At 40.5% G+C, this 11,155-nt stretch overlaps 1 protein-coding gene across 8 annotated transcripts in view; it reads left to right on the top strand.

Moving 5' to 3' along the window:
- PPP1R9A (protein phosphatase 1 regulatory subunit 9A) overlaps positions 1 to 11,155 on the top strand; it is a 265,453-nt gene that overhangs the window by 173,020 nt on the left and 81,278 nt on the right. The gene's annotated exons all lie outside the window — the stretch shown is intronic.

Here is an 11,155-nt window from a genome sequence, read left to right as displayed (position 1 = left end):
GGACTATAGTCATTGTAGAATTATTAACTCAGAATGAGAAGGATTAAAGGACAATCATTTCTCTCTAGCCATTACAAAAGGGACTTTCTGCTGCTTTTATGATATGTGAAGCTTTATGAAAGCCAAACAGAGGAATTTTCCTTGTTCATGATTATTTTCTTGAAAGTTGCCTTAGTGCAAAGCTGATGTTGATAATAGAGTTGCTAGAGAAGAGAGACATCACTGACTCTGTGGAACTTGGGGTCTTTTAAGAAAGACCCATGTGAATGCCTTGTCAGCAACAATAAGGAAACGAATGCCTCTGTACTTGTTGTGATCACTCTGCTCTCCTTTGCTTGTATACAGCATTATAATGTTCACATTCTCCATGACTTCTGTACTGCTTCTTCCTTAAACAGGCAAGCACGACTTTTGCAGGTGTTTAAGCACTACTTGTTGTCTTTCTAGTAGAGCCCTGCAAATCCATGGATATCCATGGCTCATTTTTGTGGATATGGATATCAATGTGGATGCAGATGCAGATACAACTTTTGTATCTAGAACCCTGAAGATTTCTGAATATCTGCATTATATCCACAGCTCAGTTTTGCAAATGCAGATATCAGTTTTGTATGCACTCAGGGCTATCTACCTGATAGTAATTCAGACGGAATTCCATCTCTTCTTGCAGATTTTGCTGATATTATGAAGGTGGATTGCCTTTTCATGCTCATTTATGCATAGTTCTGTATTAAGCTCTTCAGTGGCCTGTAGCTTGGGGATTATGTTTAGGGCTGCGTCAGAAACAGTGGCTTCACACGAATAGAGTTTGTGACAGTGTTCCACCCAGCATTGCATCTATTTGCTTCTGGATGATGTCTCCTTTAAGAGGTGAGTGGAGCAATACACTGGGTGGAAGGACCTTTCCTGATTCTATCACACATACCTTTTATTGATTTCAGGTGTAAATTTAATTACTTTCTTAAGACCTGGCAGAACCAAAGTGTTAGACTATTCACTTTTTGAGGATTAGTATCTTCCCGTATTTTCCCACAACACTTAGAACAGTAAGAGGCCTGGAAGTGCTATCACAATGAGTAACAATGATCTTAATTCATTTTGTGGTGCTTGATGGGTTGCTCAAAAATGAAATTAGAGCTAAATAAGTTATGCATATAATAAAGCATATTAAAGTATGTGAACTATTTACATTTTTATCTGGAGAATAGTGTCCATGTATTTAGTTGTTGTTCAGAATATCGTGGGGCAGATTTCCTACTTCCATGGCAAAACAACAGGTTTGATAGGAAGGAGAAAACAGAACAGGGATCTTCAAATAGCTTTCCTTAGGTCCTTCTGTCATAGAGTAAATTAGCATCTGACTGGTTGTCATACAGACCTTTTTGTCATAAAATAATGTACTGTACTGGTACTTCTTTGTTTCTATTCCACTCAGATTGTGAAATGTGCTGTACATCCCATACATAAGAACCATTGGCTCCCTAGATATCTCATTTATCAGGGAAATATTTGTGGGTTTTACTTTGTTACTATTTGTAAAACTAAAATACTGAAGACTTAACACATCATAACTGAATAAAGAGGATTTTTTTAAAAGTGTATATATTTTGATAACTATGTTATAGAAGAATATACATACAGTACACACTTGCATAAAGCTTTTGTCATTAGCATCCTTCCTACTAATGGCTGAGGTAAGGCGGAAGGATAGGTTTTGGTACAACTCCCACTCTGATTTTGCTTCATTTAAGAAAACTATATAAGTCCCCTTCAGTTTTCTCAATTCTAAACATCGCCAATGGTCCACGATCCATCTCACAGGGAAGACCAGAAATATGTGAAATGTAATTGGCCAGGCTGCTTGGGATGAGGAGAATGAGATTTGCCAACGTCCATTATGCAGTCTGTGTCGTAGACATGACTCGCATATATTGGCAAGTTACACTCTTTTATGTTCTGCTTACATCAGTGCACTGTGTTTGCTTTTAATTACTCAAAGACACATTCCTGAAACCATCCCCTAACATCTCTTTTAATTTAATGCTTTTTGTAAGTGAATCTCAAGATGCCAAACGTTACTGCCAGCTTGAAAGTCTTATTGCTTGTAGATTAAATCAAATACTGGTTTCTTTAAAACTTTATTCATAAAAGAGCATTTTATGTTTTGCTGTAATTTTTATTTCCTCTTACATATGCAGAAGCCATGTGCAGTATGTCGTACAGTAAAAAAAAATGTTTCATGGCAGAACCAATCTTCTGTTTCAGCTGTTATGACACACCATTGGGGTTACAGAACAGTCTCTCATCCCCCCGCTCTTTCATAGACACACTTTTACTGTGTACCACACACCTTCCACGGTCTTAAGAGAGCTTAGGAGAATCATCTAAGAGAGGATCCTTCTCCTTTCCGTAGCTATTTGTGTCTTCTGCTGTGAGTATAGGGAGGGATCATGCTAGCATTTGAGTATCATCAATTCCTTAGCAGCTCCTCTTAATGATTCACATCACTGAGTGGGAAAGATTGGGTCCTGAGATGCCCATGTAGATAAAGAGAATAGATACCATTTCTGATTCCAGCTGTCTGCTCTCATGTTTCCAGGGCTCACTAATGCCCCCTGCACTGTTTAGGTGGTCTACAACCCCCTCTTTTTCAGGAGGAAATATGATGAGAAATTACACAAAACTGCAAATGAAGACAGAAAGGTGAGAAAATGTGGGGATAGGATCCACATGCTTTGTATTAAAGATGTCTGTGTAGCAAATCCTCATACCAACCTTTGGCAGGAGACATCACACACATATTATTTAATAGAATTAAAGGTCAGCTTTAATTACTTGTGTATGCTGTAGTGTTGACTTAATTAATTTTACATAATTGCTTTAATGAGGACTTTTGTCCTCTACGCTGTCCCAGCTACAGCATGTGAATTAACCAACCTAACCTTTAATGAGCACAGCTTTCTTTTCCCATCATGAATACAGCACACACAAGTTTTCTCTGAAATAATGCACACAGAGTTCTGCATGTGTCTTCAACATTCCTTACTCTTCCAGGTCAAAGCATTATACACTGCTGTTTTTCAAGTAGTCTAGCAAAATGCATTTTAATCTTTGCATTGTAGTTTATAGTTGGTCAATCATGTGGAAAGTCATTCATGAAAGGAGTGAAATTGAAACTATTTTCTTAATTCTCATCAACAATTTGGTCACTGCTTCTTCAGAATGCTAGCATAATGTTGGTATTTGGTGATTTCTTTCCCCCTTTAAGCCTTTATAAGTATTTTTGAATAGTCATGACAATGGAGGTTAGTGACCTAGAATAGATTCTTTAATATGGCTTCCAGAAAAATGCAACCAACCTTCTGTAACTGACATAATAAAGAGACAGTGAGAACAAAGCCATGGCCTCTATCTCTTAAACTGTTCTAGTTCAAGATAATCCCCCACACCCAGCAATTAGTCTCATAAAACCTTGAAGGAACTGTGGGGGAGGGTTATTATTTGAAACATTATGCTATTCAGAAAAATTGCCATACCATAGTTTAGTCCATCCAGTTTGGCATTTCATGTCTGGCAGCTTCCTAAATGCTTTACAGGAAGACATTCAGAGTATGTCTACACTGCCAACCTAGTTCAAACTAGGGTGGCTAATGTAGGCATTCAAACTTGCAAATGAAGGCCAGGATTTAAATATCCCGGGCTTTATTTGCATGTTCCCGGGTGCCGCCATTTTAAAATCCCCCTTAGTTTGAACTACCTGCCCGCGGCTTCACGCGGCACGGACTAGGTAGTTTGAATTAAAGCTCCTAATTCGAACTACCGTTAAACCTCCTTGTGGATTTATGTAGTACAGGGGTTGTCAAACTTCACAGCACCCCCATTTGCCTTTTGAAAACAAATAACTTCATGATCTTAGGAAGGGGGACCGAATCCTGAGCCCACCCAAATCCCACTGCCCTGGTTGGGAGGGCCCAGGCCTGGACAGAGGAGCCAAAATTGAAGGTTAAGGGCGTTAGCCCCAGGCAATGGGCCTGCAAAGCTGAGCCCTGTCACCCAGGGCTGAAGACCTTGGGTTTTGGCTTCGGTATTGGACAGTGGAGCTCAGGCTTTGCCCTTGGACTAGGGATGTTAAATTTAGATTAATGGACTAATCAAATAGTTTGCATCAACTATTCAATTAGTTGATAAGGGCTCCTCTACCTTTGAAGTGTAGCAACAGCCGGGAGTAAGCAGGGGGAGTTTCCCTCTCCCTGGCCCAGGCTGCACATGGTGTTTCAAAGTGGCAGCGCCATGTGGAACTCAGGGTCTGGCGCAGGGCTCCATGCAGCACTGACACTTTGAAGCATCCCCTGTTCTTCCCTCCCACTTGCTGCCTCTTTTTTTATAGAGGCAGCAAGTGGGGGGGAGGGAGAGGGACTAGTCGACTGGTCCTTCTCATCCCTACCTTGGACCCCAGTAAGCCAGCCCTAGTGACTCCTTTCAAAGGGGGTTGCAACCCACTTTTAAGTCCCAGCCCATAGTTTGAAAACCACTAATATAGTGGCATTATGATATTTTTTGGCCTATCTATCCCTTTCCTAAAGATTCCCAACATTCTGTTTGTTTTTTGACTGTCACTGCACATTGGGTGGATGTTTCCAGAAAACTGTCCACAGTGACTCCAAGATCTCTCTCTTAAGTAGCTATAGCTAAATTAGTCCCCATCATATTGTATGTATAGTTGGGATTATTTTTTCCATTTGTGCATTACTTTACATTTATCAGCATTAAATTTCATCTGCCATTTTGTTGCCCAGTCACCCAGTTGTATGAGCTTCTTTTGTAACTATTTGCAGTCTGCTTTGAACTTACCTATCTTGAATAACCTGGATTTACCTATCTTTTTTTTATCTTCTGCAGATTTTGTCCCTCACCGTTTACTCCTTTTTCCAGATCGTTTATGAATATGTTGAATAGGACCCGTCCCAGTACAGACCCCAGCTTACACTACCACTTACCTTGTTCCATTCTGGAAATTGATCGTTTCTACTCTTTGTTTACTGTCTTTTAACCAGTTACGGATCAATGACAGGATTGTCCCTTTTATGCAGTGGCAGCTTACTTTACTACAAGTCTTTGATGAGACACCTTGGAAAAGGTGTTGTGAAAATTTAAGCACACTATATCCATGGATACTCCTTGTCTACATGCTTGTTGACACCCTTAAATTGTAGTAGATTAGTGATTTCCCTTTACAAAACCCATGTTAACTTTCCCTCAACAAATCATGTTCATTTATGTGTCTGTCAGTTCTGGTTTTTTTTTACTATACTTTCAACCAGTTTGTCTGGTAATGAGGCCAGCTTGCTAGCATGTAATTGCCTGGATCAGCTCTGCAGCCTTTTCAAAAAATTGGCATCGCAAGAGCTAGCCTCCATTCATTCAACTTTAATGTGGCAATCCTAACTGCAAATGTTATTTCAACTCAAATGAATGTCAAGTCCTCTTTAATCTTGCTGAACTATTTAGCCTCAGTAATATCTTTATTTAATAAATTTCACAGTTTGATTTTACACTGCAGGGATTCTTTTTTTGAAATGCTTATTGTCTTTCAGTTTCACTGAGTGTCACCCTTCTGGGGGAAATAAAGGGCACTGTATTATTTGGTGTAATGCAGGGCCAGCTCTTTAGTTAAGGCTGTAAAGCCATCCTGATTAAAGCACTAACTCTGCTAAGTACACTAAAATATGAAGTTATTGAGCTTAACTAGGGACACAGGGTTTAGGTAGGGATCCAGATTTGGAGGCATTTGACTGAAGGGTCCCTGAAATACAACCCTATGGGGAAAAACCAGCTCTTCTAAAGGTGGATGAATATCCAGCTTTTTTGTGGATAGATAGAGCTCAAACCAGGGCTGCGATCCTTGTATCAGACATTCCAGGGTGACCCCCCCATACTCCATCTCACCCACTAGCCATCTGGGAGAAAGCAAATAACAGCATTATTTGAAGGAGTTTGATTCTTTAGATAGGCACGTGCTTCACATTTCTAAGGCTTATGCACCTCACCAATTACACTGTGTGTTCACAGAGAGACAAAGGGAAAGGAAAGCCAGTTGTAGCTCACAGGACTTTCTTTTCTTCAGGGGAATGTTACAGCCATCAAACTCAAGCACCACCAAAGCACCATGGCACTGTGAGTTCACATCTAGCCTTGAGAAAATATCCTTTGTCAAAGGGTTTTCTTTATTATGTGAGAATGGTATCCAAGTACAGCAAATTCAGAAGTTGTTTGAACTGTGATTGAAATGACAAATTACACATGCAAATGCTTGCTGGAAAGGGAGGGTCATTGGGATGGAAATAGCGGGGGAGAGGCTTGGAGCTGCAGTGAGGAGAGGGATGATAACGAGGAGGAGATAAATGGGAAAGGGTAGGTTGTAAATAGAGGGATTGATGGAGAATAAGGATAGAGGCTCCTATCAGCCCCACATATTCTGTCCATGTGCCTGGATCAGGTTCAGGTACTTGCCTGTCTTAGAGGGTCTGAAACTTTTTCCCTACCTTGATTTGTGTCAGTCTCAGGAGGACTCCATCCCCTTTAGCGAGCTCTGACCCCCACCCTCCTCTGCCACACTGCCTGGCATGGTTCATAAACTTGGGCACCAAGCTTAGGGCAGAGTGTTCAAACTAGCATACAAACTCCAAATGGTGTGTTTTCTAATTAGATTTCAGCAAGTGTGTATCGAGTCTGATTCCTCAAGCACTATAAAAACCTTAATATTGAGTCACATACAGTCCTCTTGGGTACACCAGTCTATCTTAGTACCCAGGAAAGCCTGCCTTGATGATAGTTGGTCCCTTATTCCAAAAATCACAGCACTATTCAAATTATTCCAGACTCAAAAGACAATACACTTTCCCCATTGTACTTTAGATTTTTTTTTTACCAAAGACAGGGCTTGTAGCCAATCCTGTAGAAAATTAACTAAATTAACTTGGAAAAAAATGGTAATTATTTATAGGGTGAAAATAGGTAAACCTACATACATAAATGAGTTACAGTCTTGAGTTGTAAAAAGTAATAGAAGCTTCTTTAATAGGCAAGCTGTTTTTATGTCCGTTAGGGCTAACCCAAGCTAAACAGCTTGCAGATCCCATGCTTATGCTTAGAAATATTGCCTTCTCCAAACTCCAAGCAGCACAGTGATAGTTCCTGAGGGATTTTTATTTCCTCCCAACTAAGTTCAAATGTGATGAGAGGAGATTTTTGCACATCTTCTCTTCATGGGTGTGGTGGAAGCACATTCAATAGTCTTTTATCCACTGATATTCCATAATGGTTCATCTGGTATCTATAGGCCTTCTTTTATTGGTCAGACGATGACACCTCTTTTGTAATGCTTCTCTCCTGACTGTGGGTTTTTCCAGTTTCATAGAAAAGCGAACACTTATCTACAGATATCATAAGTAAGATTAATGTATTCAGTAACTCACAAATATTTCAAAAAGGCCAAACATTAAGCACGTCCCTTTAAATTTGAGATGTAATTTAACATATTAAATAGGTATACTGAGAGCATGCAGTAAGAACAAATTACTTATTCATGGGAACAGCTGCCACTGTTGCCACTTAAATAGAAATATCTTCATACAAGGTTCATGCCACATAGTAGTGATATTTGTGTGAAATGTGCCATACTTGTTTGAAGCCCAAAGATGAATTATTTTGGAACATTTTCCTTTTGCCATTTTTTGAGTCATGCATAGCCTCAATGCCCTATCACAGCTTCTCCCATACTGGTGAGTAAGGCATGTAAAATGTTTACCAGTTACCTGGTAAGCATTAGGCTTACCAGTATGGTTACATAGTAACCAGTTAACCAGACTGCTGGGGCAGCTTCCTGCCTGCAGTGTACTTGGCAGGACACTGACCGGGCTGGAGCAGCTCCCTGCCCGTGATGGGACCAGTCCACAGCAGGCCGGACTGGAGCAGCCCCCACTCTTGCCTGACAGGTGGGATCCCTGCACCACAGAGACAGGTAGGATTCCAGATGTCTGCTCCCGCCCTCCATGGTTAACTGGTTAAACATAACTGTTTTAATGAGTTTTTACATCCCCACTGGTGAGTAGAAATGGGAACATCTGCAGATATGAACATATTTCACTGCTTTTGTTTCACAATGCAGGTATCTCCGTAAGGCGTTTATATTTAGCTGTGAATTTAGGGGAAGAGAAAGAAAGGGAACCCAGAGCCAGCTCTCCTGCCTTCAGGTGCATATAGGAAGTACAGATCTGGCCACGTCTTCCATGGGTGGCTACCTACCACCATTGGAATTAAGGAATATTGCAGAGTACTAGTCAGCTGCATACCATGAATTCAGAGAACACTAATGGCAGCATTCTGGATGGAAACTGTCTAGTATGGTAGAAAGGGATGGCAGGATACTGTCTGGTATGGTAGGAAGGATTTATGCTTCAGAAATTGCTTATCTCAAGCTATGCATTTCCCAGGCCTAAATTAACAGCTGCTGCTTCTGTTTTTATGCATTACTGACCCACCACTCAAGTCCCAAACTAGTGACCACTCTTAAATGTGAATAACTAATCTAAGTAATGAATATCAAGTTTATTCTGTCTTTACTTGACTGTCTCATAGTCCTATTTAAACATCGAAGTAATGTTGTTTCATAATTGTTTTAGGTCTTGTGGACTGTTTCAGATTGTGTTTGAAAAAAACCATGGACATGGGTATGGTAATTAGCTCATTTGCATACAGAATCTAAAATTTTATAACCTTTGTAGTTTGAGGTTGACATTTCTGTGAGCTTGATCTTATTAGTGGAAACAGCTGCCACTGTTGCCACTTAAATGGAAATATCTTTATACAAGGTTCGTGCCACATAGTAGTGATATTTGTGTAAAATGTGCCATACTTGTTTGAAGCCCAAAGATGAATTATTTTGGAACATTTTCCTTTTGCCATACTTTGAGTCATGTATCTGTAAACATGGTGCTTTCCTCTTTTAAAATAATGCTATGGAATGTTTGTCTCTTATTTAAACCAAATGGATTTAAAGACATCAGACTTATGCAGTTACTCTTAACTTAGGACAAACACCATTGCTATGTTTAAGGGGATATAGTTCCCAAAGAATAACTAGGGTCAGTGCCATAGTTCCCTGTAAGGTGTGCACCTTCACAGCCGCGCACAATTCTTTACCCACCCACCTCCTTTGCAGAGCCGCGCAGCAGGTGGCTGCTTGAGCGGGCAGGACCAGCTGAGGCGTAATGGTGGGAGGCCCACTGGTGGGGCTGGCTAAGGCTGCGTGGTAGGCAACTGGGGCTTCCTCTGGTGGCTGGAGCTGAATAACAAAACATTAATGTACTGTAATGCCAGAAAAGGAACCATTCCCCTGGCAGCCACCATCACGGGGTCTTTGAAAATGTAAATACTGTTATACTCCCCTTCAAATGATCAGGGCATCCTGTCTTGAAAGGTTACTATGAAGAATTGGATTACTCTTTGCAGTAATTATAGATGATTCCTTTGAGTGGTGAATTATTTTTAAATCTTTCTTTGATAGACCCAACAATGCTTAGCAGGCATGTAGGACTTTTTGTTCATAGGTATGAAAGTGCTTTAGAAACTTTATCTAATTAAGCTTCACAGCAGTTTTGCCACACAAATGTAATTAGAACCCATTTTATAGGAGGGTAAAACAAGGCACAAAGCTTAACTCAGCAAGGAAATCAGTGGCAGTGTTGAGAATAGAATCCAGAAATTCTGATGCTCCATTCTTGCTCTAACCTAGATCACTGTCTCAAAGTCCTCTGCTCCAACCAACAGAACAAACTCCCTCCCAGATATGTAAGCCAGGATCAGGATTCCTAATTTTTGTTCCTTTAACCCTCATTGCCATTGCACATGCTTTCTTTTATGATCAACATGTTGCAGATCATTAATCCCTACGTATGTTTTCCTTCCCTGCTTTGCCTCACACTTTAGCACTTAGGTTGTCTCGCCTTGACTCCAAGACTCATTTCTTTATCTGAGTTCCTTGTTAGTGAGTACATCTGATGCTAAGTAAAGTCAGATTGACCCCTTGGCACTAGAACTAATTGGTTGCCAGAGCTGCTTGTGGTGCAGGGCATAGCAAATTAACAAGGGCCTCCCTTTGGACTGAGTGTGAAGTGGGACTCTTTGGATTGGCACATGTGCTGGAGTAGGAAATGCCAAGTAAGAGCAAGCTAAGAAGACTAACTAGCACATATGACCCCCAGTAATTCCTCTTTTCAGTTTGCTACAGAAGTATAATTTTTAGGGCACTCAGTTTTCTTAGGCTATGTCTAGATTGCAGGCTTCTTTCGAAAGAGGCTCTTTCGAAAGCCTCTTTCGAAAGAGCCTCTTTCAAAAGATCGCGTCTACACTGCAGGCGGATCTTTCGAAAGAGAAATCCGCTTTTTCGAAAGAGAGCACCCAGCGAGTCTGGATGCTCTCTTTCGAAGACGGCTTCTTTACATTGAAGAACGCCTTCTTTCGAAAGAGGAGCTTTCGAAAGAAGGCGTTCTTCCTCGTGAAATGAGGTTTACCGCCATCGAAAGAAAAGCCGCCTTCTTTCGAAATAATTTCGAAAGAACGCGGCTTGAGTCTGGACGCAGGGGAAGTTTTTTCGGGAAAAGGCTACTTTTCCCGAAAAAACCCCTGAGTCTGGACACGGCCTTATTTATTTTAAATTACAGACTCCCAGCTACAGACAGTAAGAGGGAAACATATTACTTCTTTAACTAAAGAAAGAAGGGTTGATTTATTTTATCGGTTATTGATTTTACACTCCATATTCCTTTCCTCCATACATAGCCTATACCTAGATATTTATTTTGCCCCCTTTGGCCTTCTCTCTCACACACACTATGCCCACCGTGGTTGTGTGGAAACAACCCAAGCTCTTATATCAGGTTTTGTATGTTACATTTCCTTTTCATCACATGGTACTATGTATGAATGAAATGAATTCTGACAGTAATCATAGGACTGAAAAGGAACCCGAGAGATCATCTAGTCCAGCTGGGGAAATTCTGGGCGAGGGCTATAAACAGAGGAAATTGGCTACTTAAAATTTTGCTGTATTAATTTTCTTTTTATTTGACTTCATATTAAATAAACTCTTAAAGTC

This window comes from Pelodiscus sinensis, chromosome 2 (assembly GCF_049634645.1).
Source record: "Pelodiscus sinensis isolate JC-2024 chromosome 2, ASM4963464v1, whole genome shotgun sequence".
Taxonomy (NCBI): Eukaryota; Metazoa; Chordata; order Testudines; family Trionychidae; genus Pelodiscus; species Pelodiscus sinensis.
This window is presented reverse-complemented; position numbering and strand designations above follow the sequence as displayed.